General features: G+C 49.1%; 1 pseudogene; it reads left to right on the top strand.

Annotated features, from left to right (window-relative positions):
- The window catches only part of LOC141273142 (uncharacterized), a 168,478-nt pseudogene that overhangs the window by 64,111 nt on the left and 83,359 nt on the right, over nucleotides 1-21,008 (top strand).

The raw sequence follows: 21,008 nt of genomic DNA, 5'->3' as shown, positions 1-21,008 counted from the left end.
TCTGGTTCTTGGCCTTCCGGGACTGGCCTATCAGGAGGTCCTGCATAGGAGCTGCCTTTTTGGTGAAACCGGGGATGAATCTGCGGTAATAGCCTACCAACCCGAGGAACTGCCGCACTTCCTTTACACTGGAGGGACTTGGCCATTCCTTAATTGCGGTGATCTTATCAGGGTCGGGAGCCACTCCGTCAGCGCTCACCACGTGTCCCAGGTACTGCACCTTTGGTTTTAGGAGGTGACACTTGGAGGGTTTTACCTTTAGGCCGTAGTTTGCCAGAGCTTCGAACACTTCCGCCAGGTGTTTCAGGTGGTCCTCATAAGTCTTGGAATATACGATGACATCGTCCAGGTACAACAGGACCGTCTCGAAGTTTCTGTGGCCCAGACAGCACTCCATTAATCGTTGAAAGGTTCCTTGTGCGTTACAGAGTCCGAACGGCATGCAGGTAAACTCGCTAAGTCCCATCGGGGTGGTGAATGCGGTCTTCACCCGGTCCGCCTCTGCTACAGGAACCTGCCAGTACCCGCTAGTGAGATCCAAGGTAGAGAAGAAGTTAGCAGATCTTAAAGCAGCCAAATACTCCTCTATCCTTGGTAAGGGGTACGCATCCTTGTGTGTGATACGGTTGATTTTCCGGTAATCTACACACATCCTCATGGTGTTGTCTTTCTTTTTGACTAAGACTAGTGGAGCTGCCCAGGGGCTACAGCTATCCCTGATCACCCCAGCCTCCTTCATGTCCCTAAGCATCCCCTTGGCGTGTTGGTAGTGTGCAGGGGGTACGGGTCGATACCTCTCTTTTATGGGAAGATGGTCTCCCGTGGGGATGTGGTGTTCTACCCCCTTGACTCGCCCGAAGTCTAACGGGTGTTTACTAAACACTCTCTCGTACTCTTGAACCACCCGATAGACTCCCTGTCTCTGGTGTGAGGGAGTGGAGTCAGTACCCAAATGTAGTTGCTGACACCAGTCCTCCATTGTTTCCTTAGAGCCGTTACTTTCCTCCGGGGAAGATGGAGGCAAGGGTTCTACGGACTGTATGGAATTTTGATTGATGGTATACAATTTGGCTAGCGTGGCATACCGGGGCAGGTACACTTCCCTCTTCCCGATATTTATTATGCGAACGGGCACCCTCCCATGGCGTACATTGACCACCCCCCGTGCTGTCAAAATGGTGGGCCTACTGTCTGAGTAAACTGGTTCTACCATTGCCTGGTAATCTCTACCTCTCAGACCAATAGCTGCCTGGCACCAAATCATCATTTCACTTTTTGGGGGCATGGCAATAGGAAAAAGGTCACACATTCTTACGCTACCAATCTCACCACCGGAGAGTTCCATCTGTTGCCGTCGCATCAGTGCCCGGATTTCTGGAGCACTCGCTGCTGGCCGGAGCTGGCGTTCTTGGCAACCTGCTGTAGAAGGAAAATCACCTCTGCAAGACAATTTTCAATTACATTAGTTCCTAGAGTTATCTTTGGGTGACTCTCGTGCTTGTCAATGTCTACAATGATCAGTCCCTGTGCCGCCAATTCGACTCTACCGATTTTAATGGTCACCTCTTTAAATCCAATCTGTGGCACGGGCTGACCATTGCTGGCGATGATACTCAAGTCGTCGTCAGGGTAGCGGGTGATATCCGAGTCATTCCAGTACTGCTTGAAGAGCACGTACGGGATAGTGGTAACCTGTGACCCGGTGTCCAGTAGGGCACTCATGGGGATGCCATCCAGTACCACAGGCAAGACTGGACGTCCTCCCACATATTTGTCGCGCCAGTTCGATGGGCCTGATGATCTTTTTCCTGGGGTTTGGCCCTCTACCCCAGGTTGTGCCAGTTTAAAGGACAGTACCTTGCCATATGTCCGGGTTGATTGCAGCGGCGGCAGATGGGTTGTCCGTCCTCGTTGTATCGGTCGCTGGGTCTTCCTCTGGCCGGTGGGGTCCTCCTTGGTCGACGCCACGGGATGTCCTCCGGTCCGGATGTCAGCTGGATCTTCCCTGGAGTGGAAACCTGTAAAGACTGCACAGTTCGGGTTAGCGCGGCAACGCTTTTAGCTAGCTCTTGGACCTGATGGTGCAGGTCTGGAGCCGGGTCATTGTTCAAAGCCTGCGCATCAGCTCCCACAGGCCCTGCCGACAAGGGTGCCGCCTCCTGGTGGTAAGTGGTAGTGGGGCGTCTGTGGGTCACAACGCCACCTGGTGCCGGTTCTCGGAGCACCCGGATGGCTCTGTCCTTGAACTGTGCAAATCCCAGATGAGGGTCCTGTAAGGCCATTGCCCGCAACTGGGTTCGGTGGGCATTGCAATATAAACCCTCTATAAATTGTTCAGTCAACAGCCTGTCCTCGTCTCCCACGCCGTCAGGGTCGGTCTGCTTAATGGCTCTCAGGGCCTCTTGTAGGTTCAGGGCATAGTCCCTTATACTCTCGTGTGCTCGCTGCTTGCACCCGTAGAATCTAAGCTTGATCTCGGCTGAGGTGCGGGTATCAAAGGTGTCCCTCAGCCGGGTTAGTATCCCCGCAACAGTCCTTCCCCCAGGTGGCCAGGACTTTACCTCCCTTTGGGCTGCCCCGGTTAATTGGGCCACCAGGATGCTCACTTTTTGCTCTTCTGTGAGGGGATACACCTGTAAGAGGCTATCCAGCTTTTCTCTAAAGTCATGCAGGGTATGTGACTCCCCTGAGTACTGGGGTAGCCAGGCCGCTCCCGGGATATAGGGCATGGTGAAAGGCATGACTGCAGCAGCGGTGGCGCTGGCGGGGGTTGAGGCAGTGAAGCTCTCCTCCGTATCCGACATCTTCCTCCCCCCTAGTGGACCGTGGCCTACCTTGCGATGATCCTCTTCCGTAGGCCGCGGCTCCGCAGTGGATCATCAGGGTTGAGGACCTTCCATCGCGCTCCTGTGACGTCGGCGTCTGCTGGGCTCCTTCCAGGACCTTACGCAACGTCCGGACGTGAGGCGGGGCTTCAGTTCTCGCGCGCTTTCGGAGTCCACGCCCCTCTTCTTCCCGCGCGGCATCTTCAAGATGGCGTCCAACGGCGGGAAAACTCCACGGATGGCGGGAAGAAGGCAGAAGATGGCGCCGGATGGCGGGAAAACTTCGCGGATGGCGGGAAGAAGGCAGAAGATGGCGCCGGATGGCGGGAATCTTCACCACTGGTAAGTTTGAACAGTCTTTTTCAGGCACGCAGTACCCGGTGGTTGCGGGCACGAAATCCTGCCGACTACGCCAAAGATTGACGCACCCCTGGGCCTTCGTCGCGCGGCATCGCGCGCACGGGAGCTTACCCGGAGCCGGATCTGTTGAGGGTTGTAGTCTCGTGGCGGAGACCCGGTCCGTGCCCAGGGAGTCAAACTGAGCGGTGATGTATTAGCGGTAGATGTTGGACGACTACGCCACCCGTTGAATGCAGCGAAGGAGCTGCCGCTGCAGGGCAGACCGCTGAGGCCGGTGGTAGGATTGTGCAGCGTGATAGTATCACCCCCAACGGGAGGGGTATGGCCTCAGGGCAGCCGACGTGGATGATGGGGGTAGCAGGAATCACTCAGAGACGATGCGGTGTAATTCAGGGTCTTTACTGGTGATAAAGATAGACCCTCCCGGAGTACTGGCTAGCGATCGGGGCCTGGTCAGTCCTTGAGCAGATGGGATCTCCCCTGGCCAGGCGGAGTTGTAGGCCTCCCAAACTGACTGTACTCTTCTGGCTACCTTGCTAGAGGCGGGTATAAGTAGCCCACGTCCCTGAGTGTACCGTGTGGTGCTCACCCGTATGGCCGGTGACTCGGGGCCTTCTAGTGGCATCCGCTCCACGACGGCGGTGCTGGTCCCACGCGTGTGACCGTGCCTTCGGGTTTCTTGGCCAGAGGACCTGAAATCCCCTGCCGGGCGGTTTCTGCTGCTGGGTAAAGATTAGTCCCCACAGCCTCGGACTCCGGGTCCGGTGATAGCTTCTCAGTCAGGGCGAGCTCTGCAGCTGCCAGCCCCTGACTCCTTATAGCACTGCTCCCACAGAGCTCCTGATGTTCTTTTCCTAGATCTGCTTCTCTTCTCTGTCTCTACTTCTTCTCTACTCACTAACCCTGCCTCAGCCCTAGGTTTATATAGGGGAAGTTCTTCCCCTCACAGGACTGGGCAGGAGGTGTGGCATGCATAGGATCCCTGACCAAGAGACCTCCCACCTGCTCTCAGACATAACATTGCTGTTACTGTGGAAACCAGACCCCTGGGGAGCCACAGAAGCAGCATAGTTCACATTATTAAATATTATTTTATGTGCAATTGAGATGTGTAATAGAATAACAGATCTAAATGTATCAATTTTGGTGGAGGGGGACTCGTCTATATACTGTATTCTATATGTGGTGGAGGGGGAATTGTCTTTATACTGTATGTTATACATGGAGCAGGAGGATTTGGCTATATACTGTATGCTATATGTGGGGAAGGAGGATTTGGCTATATACTGTATGCTATATGTGGGGCATTGGGACTTGGCTATATACTGTATGCTATATGTGGGGCATTGGGACTTGGCTATATACTGTATGCTATATGTGGGGGAAGGGGATTTGGCTATATACTGTATGCTATATGTGGGGGAGGGGGACTTGGCTATATACTGTATACTATATGTGGGGCAGGGGGATTTGGCCATATACTGTGTGCTATATGTGGGGGAGGGGGACTTGGCTATATACTGTATGTTATATGTGGGTGTGGGAGGGGGACTTGGCTATATATTGTATGTTATATGTGGGGGAGGGGGACTTGGCTATATACTGTATGCTATATGTGGGGGAGGGGAACTTGCTATATACGATATGTGGGGGAGGGGATCTTGGTTATGTGCTATACATGGAGCAGGATGTTTTCGCTATATACTGTATGCTCTATGTGGGGCATTGGGACTTGGCTATATACTGTATACTATATGTGGGGGAGGGTGACTTGGCTATATACTGTATGCTATATGTGGGGGAGGGGGCTTGGCTATATACTGTATGCTATAAGTGGGGGAGGTGGACTTGGCTTTATACTGTATGCTATATGTGGGGGAGGGGGACTTGGCTATATGCTATACGTGGAGCAGGAGGATTTGACTATATACTGTATGCTATATGTGGGGCAGGAGCATTTGACTATATACTGTGTGCAATAAGTGGGGGAGGGGGACTTGGCTATATACTGTATGCTATATGTGGGGGAGGGGACTTGGCTATCTGCTATACATGGAGCAGGAGGATTTGGCTATATACTGTATGCTGTATATTGGGCAGGAGGAATTGACTATATACTGTATGCTATATGTGGGTGTGGGAGGGGGACTTGGCTATATATTGTATGTTATATGTGGGTGAGGGGTACTTGGCTATATACTGTATGTTATATGTGGGGGAGAGGGACTTGGCTATATACTGTATGCTATATGTGGGGCAGGGGGATTTGGCTATATACTGTGTGCTATATGTGGGGGGGGGACTTGGCTATATACTGTATGCTATATGTGGGTGTGGGAGGGGGACTTGGCTATATATTGTATGTTATATGTGGGTGAGGGGGACTTGGCTATATACTGTATGTTATATGTGGGGGAGAGGGACTTGGCTATATACTGTATGCTATATGTGGGGCAGGGGGATTTGGCTATATACTGTGTGCTATATGTGGGGGGGGACTTGGCTATATACTGTATGCTATATGTGGGTGTGGGAGGGGGAATTGACTATATATTGTATGTTATATGTGGGGGAGGGGGACTTGGCTATATACTGTATGCTATATGTGGGGGAGAGGGACTTGGCTATATACTGTATGCTATATGTGGGGCAGGGGGATTTGGCTATATACTGTGTGCTATATGTGTGGGGGTGACTTGGCTATATACTGTATGCTATATGTGGGGGAGGGGGCTTGGCTATCTGCTATATATGGAGCCGGAGGATTTGGCTATATACTGTATGCTATATGTGGGGCAGGAGGATTTGACTGTATACTGTATGCTATATGTGGGGCAGGGGGACTTGGCTATATACTGTATGCTATATGTGGGGGAGGGGAACTTGGCTATATACGATATGTGGGGGAGGGGAGCTTGGCTATGTGCTATACATGGAGCAGGAGGATTTCGCTATATACTGTATGCTCTATGTGGGGCATTGGGACTTGGCTATATACTGTATACTATATGTGGGGGAGGGTGACTTGGCTATATACTGTATGCTATATGTGGGGGAGGGGGCTTGGCTATATACTGTATGCTATAAGTGGGGGAGGTGGACTTGGCTTTATACTGTATGCTATATGTGGGGGAGGGGGACTTGGCTATATGCTATACGTGGAGCAGGAGGATTTGACTATATACTGTATGCTATATGTGGGGCAGGAGGATTTGACTATATACTGTGTGCAATAAGTGGGGGAGGGGGACTTGGCTATATACTGTATGCTATATGTGGGGGAGGGGGCTTGGCTATCTGCTATACATGGAGCAGGAGGATTTGGCTATATACTGTATGCTATATATTGGGCAGGAGGAATTGACTATATACTGTATGCTATATGTGGGTGTGGGAGGGGGACTTGGCTATATATTGTATGTTATATGTGGGTGAGGGGGACTTGGCTATATACTGTATGTTATATGTGGGGGAGAGGGACTTGGCTATATACTGTATGCTATATGTGGGGCAGGGGGATTTGGCTATATACTGTGTGCTATATGTGGGGGGGGGACTTGGCTATATACTGTATGCTATATGCGGGTGTGGGAGGGGGAATTGACTATATATTGTATGTTATATGTGGGGGAGGGGGACTTGGCTATATACTGTATGCTATATGTGGGGGAGAGGGACTTGGCTATATACTGTATGCTATATGTGGGGCAGGGGGATTTGGCTATATACTGTGTGCTATATGTGTGGGGGTGACTTGGCTATATACTGTATGCTATATGTGGGGGAGGGGGCTTGGCTATCTGCTATATATTGAGCCGGAGGATTTGGCTATATACTGTATGCTATATGTGGGGCAGGAGGATTTGACTATATACTGTATGCTATATGTGGGGCAGGGGGACTTGGCTATATACTGTATGCTATATGTGGGGTAGGGGGATTTGGCTATATACTGTGCTATATGTGGGGGAAGGGGACTTGGCTGTATACAGTGTGCTATATGTGGGGAAGGGGGACTTGCCTATATACTGTATGCTATATGTGGGGGAGGGGGCTTGGCTATCTGCTATACATGGAGCAGGAGGATTTGGCTATATACTGTTTGCTATATATTAGGCAGGAGGAATTGACTATATACTGTATGCTATATGTGGGTGTGGGAGGGGGACTTGGCTATATATTGTATGTTATATGTGGGTGAGGGGGACTTGGCTATATACTGTATGCTATATGTGGGGGAGAGGGACTTGGCTATATACTGTATGCTATATGTGGGGCAGGGGGATTTGGCTATATACTGTGTGCTATATGTGGGGGGGGACTTGGCTATATACTGTATGCTATATGTGGGGCAGGGGGATTTGGCTATATACTGTATGCTATATGTGGGGGGGGGACTTGGCTATATACTGTTTGCTATATGTGGGTGTGGGAGGGGGAATTGACTATATATTGTATGTTATATGTGGGGGAGGGGGACTTGGCTATATACTGTATGCTATATGTGGGGGGGGACTTGGCTATATACTGTATGCTATATGTGGGTGTGGGAGGGGGAATTAACTATATATTGTATGTTATATGTGGGGGAGGGGGACTTGGCTATATACTGTATGCTATATGTGGGGGAGAGGGACTTGGCTATATACTGTATGCTATATGTGGGGCAGGGGGATTTGGCTATATACTGTGTGCTATATGTGTGGGGGTGACTTGGCTATATACTGTATGCTATATGTGGGGGAGGGGGGCTTGGCTATCTGCTATACATGGAGCAGGAGGATTTGGCTATATACTGTATGCTATATGTGGGGCAGGAGGATTTGACTATATACTGTATGCTATATATTGGGCAGGAGGAATTGACTATATACTGTATGCTATATGTGGGTGTGGGAGGGGGACTTGGCTATATATTGTATGTTATATGTGGGTGAGGGGGACTTGGCTATATACTGTATGTTATATGTGGGGGAGAGGGACTTGGCTATATACTGTATGCTATATGTGGGGCAGGGGGATTTGGCTATATACTGTGTGCTATATGTGGGGGGGGGGACTTGGCTATATACTGTATGCTATATGTGGGTGTGGGAGGGGGAATTGACTATATATTGTATGTTATATGTGGGGGAGGGGGACTTGGCTATATACTGTATGCTATATGTGGGGGAGAGGGACTTGGCTATATACTGTATGCTATATGTGGGGCAGGGGGATTTGGCTATATACTGTGTGCTATATGTGGGGGGTGAATTGGCTATATACTGTATGCTATATGTGGGGGAGGGGGCTTGGCTATCTGCTATACATGGAGCCGGAGGATTTGGCTATATACTGTATGCTATATGTGGGGCAGGAGGATTTGACTATATACTGTATGCTATATGTGGGGCAGGGGGACTTGGCTATATACTGTATGCTATATGTGGGGAAGGGGGACTTGGCTATATACTTTATGCTATATGTGGGGGAGGGGGACTTGGCTATATACTGTATGCTATACTGTATGTGGGGTAGGGGGATTTGGCTATATACTGTGCTATATGTGGGGGAAGGGGACTTGGCTGTATACAGTGTGCTATATGTGGGGAAGGGGGACTTGGCTATATACTGTGTGCTATATGTGGGGGATGGGGACTTGGCTATATACTGTGTGCTATATGCGGGGGAGGTGGACTTGGTTATGTACTGTGTGCTATAAGTGAGGCAGGGGGACTTGACTATATACTGTATGCTATATGTGGGGATGGGGGACTTGTCTGTATACACTACTGTATGTATAGGGGATGGGGACTTGGCTATATGTGGTGTGTGGCAGTTGTATCCTCTATAAATGGATTTTATGGGAGCAGCTCTATTGTGAATGTATATGTAGTGTATGTGTGGCACCCTGCTATTACAGTTACCACAGGACCCAAAAGGGTGCATGGACGGACTTCTCCACAAGAGGCCCTCATTACATAACAGACACCTCCACCCTTCCACCTCACACCACCAGAGGGAGCCCTGTTATGGATATATAAACTGGAGGGTGGAGTTAGGTAGTCAGAGTATTCTGACACTTTAGATCAGTGAAGAAGTAGCACGTCTGCTGCTGTGTTGAGGGCCCCGAGTGTGGCCGAGGTGAGGAGAGAGGAGATAGGGGTTAAGGGGGCAGAGGAGCATCTGAAGCTCACCCCAGGACACAAGCCGGACACCGGGTCCGCGCCTACAGGGTCCTCTACACCCAGTAGGGACAACCGGCATACCAGGAGGATTCCAGATCCCTGGTCAACCTGAAGCTACCATCATTTTACAGAACTAGGAACCACGAAGGCCCCAGCGTCCAGGGATAGTGGTAGCCAAAGAAAAGTTCTACTACAAGCAGACAGGTGAGAGAGTGAAACAGCATAAAAGCTAGGCCTAGTTCCTGGCTGTCCAGAAGCTTTAGAGAAAGGAAGAAACGGACCAGGAGGCCTACTACCCACTCACTGGGGAGAGTCCAGAAGTGCACCCTCCTAATAGGTACCCTGGACCATACCTGCCATTACACCAGTAAAGGTACTGAAGCGAATCCCCTGTGTGCGTGTCCGTCATTCCCCCTGACCCGACCGGGCCGCCTCTCACCTGCATCCCTTCCATCAACTCTGCCCCGGGGGCCCGCTCCGCCTGTGGGGACCAAAAACATCCCAGCTGCCATCCCATCACCCCCGGAGGTCTGCAGCAGTGCCGGTACTCATTACTGGGAGCCACAGGTGGCGTCACGAGACAAAAACTGTTAACAAACCCCCTTTTAAAGAGTGACCCCAGGGTACAGGCCTGGGAGCCGACTGCCGTGACATCCACAGAAGGCCAGGGCCCGGGTACCGAGTTTCCCCCCATATCCCCCTGGGCGCGTCGTATGCAATGTCACTTGTCTGATTCAGGCAGAGACCATCTTGTAGACGTGGTCACTGGCCTCAGCAACATTACCAGGACTGGCGTCACTATACAGGTAGCATGAGACCAAATAAAAGGCTCTGATCTGTCCCTTGAAAAAACATTTTTAACATTATTTACTCCACAAAAGTGTGAAAATACAACAGAAATGATAGCGAGTCCCTGACTGTAGGACATTTCTTGTGGTGGCGCATGGAAGCTGAAAAATGTGCCAAATTCATTAGGAGGCACAGGCTGTTTTACACACTCTATTGTATGTTGTACATGTGCATGAGGCTGCAGTATGAACCAGTAAAATGTCCACGTAGAGTAGCAGTAGGGTGGGCTCTGTGGAAAAAATTCCCCCTGTGGGCCATAGGCACTCCAGTACGACCCTGCCTGTGGGCACACAAGTAGCGTAGCATTCAGCTCACTGGCTCAGTCTGGCAAAACAACACACAGGAGGCCTTCTCCCTCCAAACACATAGCCATGTGCCAATCAACGGCATCCATTTTAAAGGCTGTTAACCACACCCAGAGGTGAGGTATGTGGTAGCTGGACTCACCCAACTCTCCTAGCTAGTTAAGGGGGCAGAGGAGCATCTGAAGCTCACCCCAGGACACAAGCCGGACACCGGGTCCGCGCCTACAGGGTCCTCTACACCCAGTAGGGACAACCGGCATACCAGGAGGATTCCAGATCCCTGGTCAACCTGAAGCTACCATCATTTTACAGAACTAGGAACCACGAGGGCCCCAGCGTCCACGGATAGTGGAAGCCAAAGAAAAGTTCTTCTACAAGCAGACAGGTGAGAGAGTGAAACAGCATAAAAGCTAGGCCTAGTTCCAGGCTGGCCAGAAGCTTTAGAGAAAGGAAGAAACGGACCAGTAGGCCTACTACCCGCTCACTGGGGAGAGTCCAGAAGTGCACCCTCCTAATAGGTACCCTGGACCATACCTGCCATTACACCAGTAAAGGTACTGAAGCGAATCCCCTGTGTGCGTGTCCGTCATTCCCCCTGACCCGACCGGGCCACCTCTCACCTGCATCCCTTCCATCAACTCTGCCCCGGGGGCCCGCTCCGCCTGTGGGAGCAGAAACATCCCAGCTGCCATCCCATCACCCCCGGAGGTCTGCAGCAGTGCCGGTGGGAGCCACAGGTGGCGTCACGAGACAAAAACTGTTAACAAACCCCCTTTTAAAGAGTGACTCCAGGGTACGGGCCTGGGAGCCGACTGCCGTGACATCCCACAGAAGGCCAGGGCCCGGGTACCGAGTTTCCCCCCATATCCCCCTGGGCGTGTCATATGCAATGTCACTTGTCTGATTCAGGCAGAAACCATCTTGCCTCAGCAACATTACCAGGACTGGCGTCACTATACAGGTAGCATGAGACCAAATAAAAGGCTCTGATCTGTCCCTTGAAAAAACATTTTTAACATTATTTACTCCACAAAAGTGTGAAAATACAACAGAAATGATAGCGAGTCCCTGACTGTAGGACATTTCTTGTGGTGGCGCATGGAAGCTGAAAAATGTGCCAAATTCATTAGGAGGCACAGGCTGTTTTACACACTGTATTGTATGTTGTACATGTGCATGAGGCTGCAGTATGAACCAGTAAAATGTCCACGTAGAGTAGCAGTAGGGTGGGCTCTGTGGAAAAAATTCCCCCTGTGGGCCATAGGCACTCCAGTACGACCCTGCCTGTGGGCACACAAGTAGCGTAGCTACTGGCTCAGTCTGGCAAAACAACACACAGGAGGCCTTCTCCCTCCAAACACATAGCCATGTGCCAAACAACGGCATCCATTTTAAAGGCTGCTAACCACACCCAGAGGTGAGGTATGTGGGTAGCTGGACTCATCCAACTCTCCTAGCTAGCCATAACTTGGTCCCAGGTGCACCAAACGATCCTCTTAGTGCTTACGTGCACTAGAGAAACACTCCGGGTTAAATCACAGAGGACAGCCATCTCTGTGACACATACCTCCCATTGACTATGCGATCATTATCCACTTTACAATACACAGCAAACATACACACATAAGTATATACGTAGATCATACATATACAGTACAGACCAAAAGTTTGGAGACACCTTCTCATTTAAAGATTTTTCTGTATTTTCATGACTATGAAAATTGTACATTCACACTGAAGGCATCACAACTATGAATTAACACATATGGAATTATATGCTTAACAAAAAAGTGTGAAACAACTGAAAATATGTCTTATAATCTAGATTCTTCAAACTAGCCACCTTTTGCTTTGATGACTGCTTTGCACACTCTTGGCATTCTCTTGATGAGCTTCAAGAGGTAGTCACCGGAAAGGGTTTTCATTTCACAGGTGTGCCCTGTCAGGTTTAATAACTGGGATTTCTTGCCTTATAAATGGGGTTGGGACCATCAGTTGTGTTGTGCAGAAGTCAGGTGGATACACAGCTGATAGTCCTACTGAACAGACTGTTAGAATTTGTATTATGGCAAGAAAAAAGCAGCTAAGTAAAGAAAAACAAGTGGCCATCATTACTTTAAGAAATGAAGGTCTGTCAGTCCGAAAAATTGGGCAAACTTTGAAAGTGTCCCCAAGTGCAGTTGCAAAAACCATCAAGCGCTACAAAGAAACTGGCTCACAAGAGGACCGCCCCAGGAAAGGAAGACCAAGAGTCACCTCTGCTTCTGAGGATAAGTTTATCCGAGTCACCAGCCTCAGAAATCGCAGGTTAACGGCAGCTCAGATTAGAGACCAGGTCAATACCACACAGAGTTCTAGCAGCAGACACATCTCTACAACAACTGTTAAGAGGAGACTTTGTGCAACAGGCCTTTATGGTAAAATAGCTGCTAGGAAACCACTGCTAAGGACAGGCAACAAGCAGAAGAGATTTGTTTGGGCTAAAGAACACAAGGAATGGACATTAGACCAGTGAAAATCTGTGCTTTGGTCTGATGAGTCCAAATTTGAGATCTTTGGTTCCAACCACCGTGTCTTTGTGCGACGCAGAAAAGGAGAATGGATGGACTCTACATGCCTGGTTCCCACCGTGAAGCATGGAGGAGGAGGTGTGATGGTGTGGGGGTGCTTTGCTGGTGACACTGTTGGGGATTTATTCAAAATTGAAGGCATACTGAACCAGCATGGCAACCACAGCATCTTGCAGCGGCATGCTATTCCATCCGGTTTGCGTTTAGCTGGACCATCATTTATTTTTCAACAGGACAATGACCGCAAACACACCTCCAGGCTGTTTAAGGGCTATTTGACCAAGAAGGAGAGTGATGGGGTGCTACACCAGATAACCTTGCCTCCACAGTCACCAGACCTGAACCCAATCGAGATGGTTTGGGGTGAGCTGGACCGCAGAGTGAAGGAAAGAGGGCCAACAAGTACTAAGCATCTCTGGGAACTCCTTCAAGATTGTTGGAAGACCATTTCCGGTGACTACCTCTTGAAGCTCATCAAGAGAATGCCAAGAGTGCGTAAAGCAGTCATCAAAGCAAAAGGTGGCCACTTTGAAGAACCTAGAATATAAGACATATTTTCAGTTGTTTCACACTTTTTGTTAAGTATATAATTCCACATGTGTTAATTCATAGTTTTGATGCCTTCAGTGTGAATGTACAATTTTCATAGTCATGAAAATACAGAAAAATGTTTAAATGAGAAGGTGTGTCCAAATTTTTGGTCTGTACTGTACATATGTTCATACACAAAGCACATGCATAAATATGTATATACACAGCACATACACACACACATCTGTATATACACAAAGCACACATATGTATATACACATAGCACATACACACATAGCACATACACACATACATATACACAGAGCACATAGGCACACATGTATACCATATAATACAAACATGTGTATATACAAAGAGTAAGGACAAACATACACAGCATATACTCACATTTACATACACATACACAAAACACATACTGTACATACATGTATAAACACACAAACACATACATACACTACAGAGTACTTACCAGCCTGTCTCCTCCTGTTCAGTTCTTCTAGATTTCCCCAAGGTACAGGATCTTTGGTCACATCATGGTTATATGACTATGATAAAAAGGTCCTGCTGTTCTTTTAACATTGGAATCTTCACTGATAATGCAGGAATGCTATTATCAATACAGTTTCTGCTTGTAATTGTTGGGGGGCCACTATAACGATGGGGTCCTGGGTAATAGCCCAGTTTGTCACCCCTCTAGTGCCAGCCCTGTGTATATCCCTGCATACAGCCATAATTCATTGGTGTTCATTGGTCAGCGCCCATCTTTTATACTGTCTGTGATAGCCCTGTTGATTGGATGTACTACATCATATTATGGGATTGCTGCAGGCCATTATGGGGAGGCCCAAGTTACTGCGCCAAATGCCATTACTTCGCTCGCTGAGTGTGCAGCGTGTGTGAATTTTTTTTTTTTTTTGCAGATACAAATCGCTCATTCCTACTAATTAGTAAATATATAAATGTGATGTATTTTACAGATTACGCAGATTGTTTTGGCGCACTTTCAACTTGCATTTGGAATTGTCCTAAACTTTTTTGGTGGCAAAATTTATACATGGTACAGTTACATCATCTTCTGGGGACCACCATTTGTAAGTATCAATTTCCTAATCTATTTGACTGTCTACAAGCAAAAGAATACAACAGCACAGCGTAAGCACTAAGATGTATGCAAACATTGAATATATCAATTTTGTACTGCATTACTGCTAAATAGAATATACTTAGAAAAATGAAGGTACTTCATAAGAGCCCACCAGCCATGGCAAGGCATACCTTTCTTTGATGGGTCCTAACTAGTGTTGAGTGATACCTTCCGATATCGAGAAATATCGGATCGGATTGCATCGGACTGATACCCAAAAAATATCGGATATCTCCGATTCCGATACCGGAAACCAATGCAAGTCAATGGGACACAAATATCAGAATGAAAATAAACCCTTTCTTTCCTTGTAGGTTAATTCTTCATGAAAGAAAACAACTAAGAATAATGTAGAATGTATTGGGGGAGGTGGGGGAGACATTAAAGGCATAGAGGTTTAGCCCAATCAAATGGAATAGCAGGAATTAATATTTTTTTAAGACGTTCTGAGTTACAAAAATATTGACTATGTTAAGCTTTTTTATATTTTGTCAGATATTTATGTTTCACTACTTCCATGCTCTTCACCTTCTTTTTTACTTCTCCCACACTTTCTCCTTCATCATCCTCAGCATCAGCATCTTTTTCATCAACTTCTTCATCACCTTCTTCATCTTCTTCCTCTTCACCTTCTTCATATTATTCTTTTTTTTTACATTCTTCATATTCTTCTTATTCAACTATTATTTTTATTCATATTCTACTTCTTCATCTTCTTCATATTCTTCTTCTTCATCATATTCTTATTTGTGACAGGCATTCCTGTTGTTGTTATCTATAAAAGTTTGAAGATTACACCTTTGGTTCTGCCTGTCACAAAAGATTTACAACAGGATTTGTCCGCGTTCAGTTTGGCCTGCAGCAGCAAGTCTTTTCCAGGGGCACCACAAGGAGGAACGGACTCACCCCATACAATGCTTAGTCTTCTTCTGCTTATAATTTAGATAATATCTTTTGCTCTGATTTTTAGTCTTATGCTTAATGTTCTTCCGCTTTTTGTTCTGCAGCTTCTTGTTCTTCTGCTTCTTGGTTTTCTGTCTCTTGTTCTTCTGTATCTTGGTGGTTGTCTTCTTGTTCTTTGTCCTCTTGGTCATCTTCTTCAGGATCATCTTCTTGGTCTTCTTCGGGGTGGTCTTCAGGGTCCTCGTCTTCAGGGTCGTCGTCTTCGGGGTCCTCGTCTTCTTCGGTATGGTCTTCAGGGTCGTCGTCTTCAGGGTCGTCGTCTTCAGGGTCCTCGTCTTCAGGGTCCTCGTCTTCTTCGGGGTGGTCTTCAGGGTCCTCTTCTTCGGGGTTGTCGTCTTTGTGGTCCTCGTCTTCTTCGGGGTGGTCTTCAGGGTCCTTGTCTTCAGGGTCGTCGTCAGGGAGATCCAGAGTGATTACCAAGAACCATTTCAAAAAGCTTGAACTTGGAAATGTAGCAGAAGGTACAAGAAGGCTGAGGAACTGCCGAGAACCAGCTGACGGTACTGGAACCCGGATGGGTAGCAGAAGGCACTAGAGCCAATGGAACTACCGAGGACCAGCTGATGGTACTGGAACCCGGTAACTAAGCAGGAGGTACCTGTGCCAGAAAGCACTACAAAGGACCAGCAGACGTTGGTGGAACTTGGATACCGAGAAGGAGGCACCTAAGCCAAAGGCACTGCCGAGAACCAGCTGACGGTACTGGAAACCGGATGGGTAGCAGAAGGTACAAGAGCCAATGGAACTACCGAGGACCAGCTGACGGTACTGGAACTCGGTTACTAAGAAGGAGGTACCTGTGCCAGAAAGCACTACCAAGGACCAGCAGACGTTGGTGGAACTTGGATACCGAGAAGGAGGCACCTAAGCCAATGGCACTGCCGAGAACCAGCTGACGGTACTGGAACCCGGATGGGTAGCAGAAGGTACAAGAGCAAATGGAACTACCGAGAACCAGCTGACAGTACTGGAACCCGGATGGGTAGCAGAAGCCACTAGAGCAAATGGAACTATCGAGAACCAGCTGACGGTACTGGAACCCGGATGGGTAGCAGAAGGCACTAGAGCCAATGGAACTACCGAGAACCAGCTGACGGTACTGGAACCCAGATGGGTAGCAGAAGGTACAAGAGCCAATGGAACTACCGAGGACCAGCTGACGGTACTGGAACTCGGTTACTAAGCAGGAGGTACCTGTGCCAGAAAGCACTACCAAGGACCAGCAGACGTTGGTGGAACTTGGATACCGAGAAGGAGGCACCTAAGCCAAAGGCACTGCCGAGAACCAGCTGACGGTACTGGAACTCGGATGGGTAGCAGAAGGTACCCATGAATAAAAAAAGTTGCAAGGCCGCGAGACGGCCTGAGTTACCGAAACCCACAGTCCTACAGGGGGTGCTTGTCCTATTGGCACTATGGAACCAGCCTTCATTGCCAGCTCCCGCAGCCCACATAGGAGTCACCTAAGCTGCAGGCACCATAGAGTCGGCAAACCCGACCGCAACAAGACAGGACAACGTATTGGAGGCAAAGTGACAGTGACACTACCCGGAAACAGCTGGCGTACTGGAACCAGGCTGGGCAGGAGGGAGTACCCGTGCCAACGACACTGTCAGGAACCAGCTGATGGTACTGGAACCTGGATGGGTAGCAGAAGGTACAAGAGCCAATGGAACTACCGAGGACCAGCTGACGGTACTGGAACTCGGATGTTAAGCAGGAGGTACCTGTGCCAGAAAGCACTACCAAGGACCAGCAGACGTTGGTGGAACTTGGATACCGAGAAGGAGGCACCTAAGCCAAATGCACTGCCGAGAACCAGCTGACTGTACTGGAACTCGGATGGGTAGCAGAAGGTACCCATGAAAAAAAAGTTGCAAGGCCGCGAGCCGGCCGCAGTTACCGAAACCCACAGTCCTACAGGTGGTGCTTGTCCTATTGGCACTATGAAACCAGCCTTCATTGCCAGATCCCGCAGCCCACATAGGAGTCACCTAAACTGCAAGCACCATAGAGTCGGCTAACCCGACCGCAACACGACAGGACAACGTATTGGAGGCAAAGTGACGTTGACACTACCCGGAAACAGCTGGCATGCTGGAGCCAGGCTGGGCAGGAGGGAGTACCCGTGCCAAAGACACTGCCAGGAAACAGCTGACGGTACTGGAACCCATATGGGTAGCAGAAGGTACAAGAGCCAATGGAACTACCGAGGACCAGCTGACGGTACTGGATCTCGGTGACTAAGCAGGAGGTACCTGTGCCAGAAAGCACTACCAAGGACCAGCAGACATTAGTGGAACTTGGATACCAAGAAGGAGGCACCAAGCCAATGGCACTGCCGAGAATCAGCTGAAGGTACTGGAACCCGGATGGGTAGCAGAAGGTACAAGATCAAATGGAACTACCGAGAACCAGCTGACGGTACTGGAACCCGGATGGGTAGCAGAAGGCACTAGAGCCAATAGAACTACCGAGAACCAGCTGACAGTACTGGAACCCGGATGGGTAGCAGAAGGTACAAGAGCCAATGGAACTACCGAAGACCAGCTGACGGTTCTGGAACTCGGTTACTAAGCAGGAGGTACCTGTGCCAGAAAGCACTACCAAGGACTAGCAGACGTTGGTGGAACTTGGATACCGAGAAGGAGGCACCTAAGCCAAAGGCACTGCTGAGAACCAGCTGACGGTACTGGAACTTGGATGGGTAGCAGAAGGTACCCATGAAAAAAAAAGTTGCAAGGCCGCGAGCCGCCACAGTTACCGAAACACACAGTCCTACAGAGGATGCTTGTCCTTTTGGCACTATGGAACCAGCCTTCATTGCCAGCTCCCGCAGCCCACATAGGAGTCACCTAAGCTGCAGGCACCATAGAGTTGGCTAATCCGACCGCAACACGACAGGACAACTTATTGGAGGCAAAGTGACATTGACACTACCCGGAAACAGCTAGCGTGCTGGAACCAGGCTGGGCAGGAGGGAGTACACGTGCCAAAGACACTGCCGGGAAACAGCTGGCGGGGCTGTAACCCAGAGTAAATACTGAAAAAAGAGTGGAGCCAGAGGTGTAATAGGAGCAAGTTTTAAATCTGTAGTACAGTGGATGTGGACAGAGCAGGAGAAATTGCCGGACACACAGCAGGGGAACAGCTGACGTTACTGAACCCCAATAACACGGCAGCAAGTGTTGACTGTACAGACGGCACTTCTGAGCAGCAACTGGCGGTGTTGGAGCTCAGGGATAATACTGAAAACAGAGAAGCAAGAGGCCTAATTGGAGCAACTTTAAAATCTGTAGTAGTGTGAATGTGGACAGAGCAGGAGAAATTGCCGGACACACAGCAGGGGAACAGCTGACGTTACTGAACCCCAATAACACGGCAGCAAGTGTTGACTGTGCAGACGGCACTTCTGAGCGGCAACTGGCGGTGTTGGAGCTCAGGGATAATACTGAAAACAGAGAGGAGCCAGAGTTGTAATTGGAACAAGTTTTAAATCTGTAGTAGTAGTGAGAATGTGGACAGAGCAGGAGAATTTGCCAGACACATAGCAGGGGATCAGCTGACGTTACTGAACCCCAATAACACGGCAGCAAGTGTTGACTGTGCAGACGGCACTTCTGAGCAGCAACTGGCAGTGTTGGAGCTCAGGCATAATACTGAAAACAGAGAGGAGCCAGAGGTGTAATTGGAGCAAGTTTTAAATCTGTAGTAGTAGTGAGAATGTGGACAGAGCAGGAGAATTTGTCGGACACACAGCAGGGGATCAGCTGACGTTACTGAACCCCAATAACACGGCAGCAAGTGTTGACTGTGCAGACAGCACTTCTGAGCGGCAACTGGCGGTGTTGGAGCTCAGGGATAATACTGAAAACAGAGGAGCCAGAGGTGTAATTGGAGCAAGTTTTAAATCTGTAGTACCGTAGATGTGGACAGAGCAGGAGAATTTGTCGGACACACAGCTGGGGATCAGCTGACGTTACTGAACCCCAATAACACGGCAGCTAGAGTTGACTGTGCAGATGGCACTTCTGAGCGGCAACTGGCGGTGTTGGAGCTCAGGGATAATACTGAAAACAGAGGAGCCACAGGTGTAATTGGAGCAAGTTTTAAATTAGTAGTAGAGTGGATGTGGACAGAGCAGGAGAAATTGCCGTACACACAGCAGGGGAACAGCTGACGTTACTGAACCCCAATAACACTGGAGCAAGCATTGACTGTGCAGACGGCACTTCTTAGCAGCAACTAACGGTGTTGGAGCCCAGGGTAAATACTGAAAACAGAGGAGCAAGAGGTGTAATTGGAGCAAGTTTTAAATTAGTAGTAGAGTGGATGTGGACAGAGCAGGAGAAATTGTCATACACACAGCAGGGGAACAGCTGACGTTACTGAACCCCAATAACACTGGAGCAAGCGTTGACTGTGCAGACGGCACTTCTGAGCAGCAACTAGCGGTGTTGGAGCACAGGGTAAATACTTAAAACAGAGGAGCCAGAGGTGTAATTGGGGCAAGTTTTAAATTAGTAGTAGAGTGGATGTGAACAGAGCAGGAGAAATTGCCGTATACACTGCAGGGGAACAGCTGACGTTACTGAACCCCGATAACACGGCAGCAAGTGTTGACTGTGCAGACGGCACTTCTGAGCGGCAACTGGCGGTGTTGGAGCTCAGGGATTACAGTTCAGGTGGTAGAAACATGAACACAACAGGAGACCTGGATACTGTTGCCAACCAATTATTTATTCTGGAAGAGGACTAGCAAATTCATGCGAGATCCAGGCCTTGTTCATTTTCAGAAAAGTAAGCCGGTCAATGTTATCGGAGGATAGGCGCATGCGACGGTCTGTTAGTACACCACCTGCGGCACTAAAGACGCGTTCCGATAATACACTAGCAGCTGGGCAAGCCAGCACCTCCAATGCCTTCTGGCTAAGCTCTGGCCATGTATCCAGCTTAGAGACCCGAAACTTGAAGGGGGAAGAGCCGTCTGGTAGTACACTGAGAGGGCAAGACATGTAGTCTGTCACCATCTGACGAAAACGTTACCTCCTGCTGACTGGAGCCGCCTGTGATGGTGTAGACATTTGTGGCGCGGGGACACAAAACTTTGCCACATTTGGGCCATACTGGTCTTGCCTTGTGCTGAGGCGCTGCTTCTGCTCCCTCTTTGTGCAGAGCTTCCTCCAATGCCTCGATGCACTGAACTGCTTTGTAAAGCACTAGCAGCACTGCTCTCGGTTGGAATGGAGAACATGATGGAATGCACCAGT

The sequence above is a fragment of the Phyllobates terribilis genome, unplaced genomic scaffold (genome assembly GCF_046119375.1).
Source record: "Phyllobates terribilis strain yellow unplaced genomic scaffold, ASM4611937v1 Scaffold_5__5_contigs__length_657084704, whole genome shotgun sequence".
NCBI lineage: Eukaryota > Metazoa > Chordata > Amphibia > Anura > Dendrobatidae > Phyllobates > Phyllobates terribilis.
The sequence above is the reverse complement of the archived record's forward strand: the minus strand, read 5'-3'. Positions and strand labels throughout refer to the sequence as shown.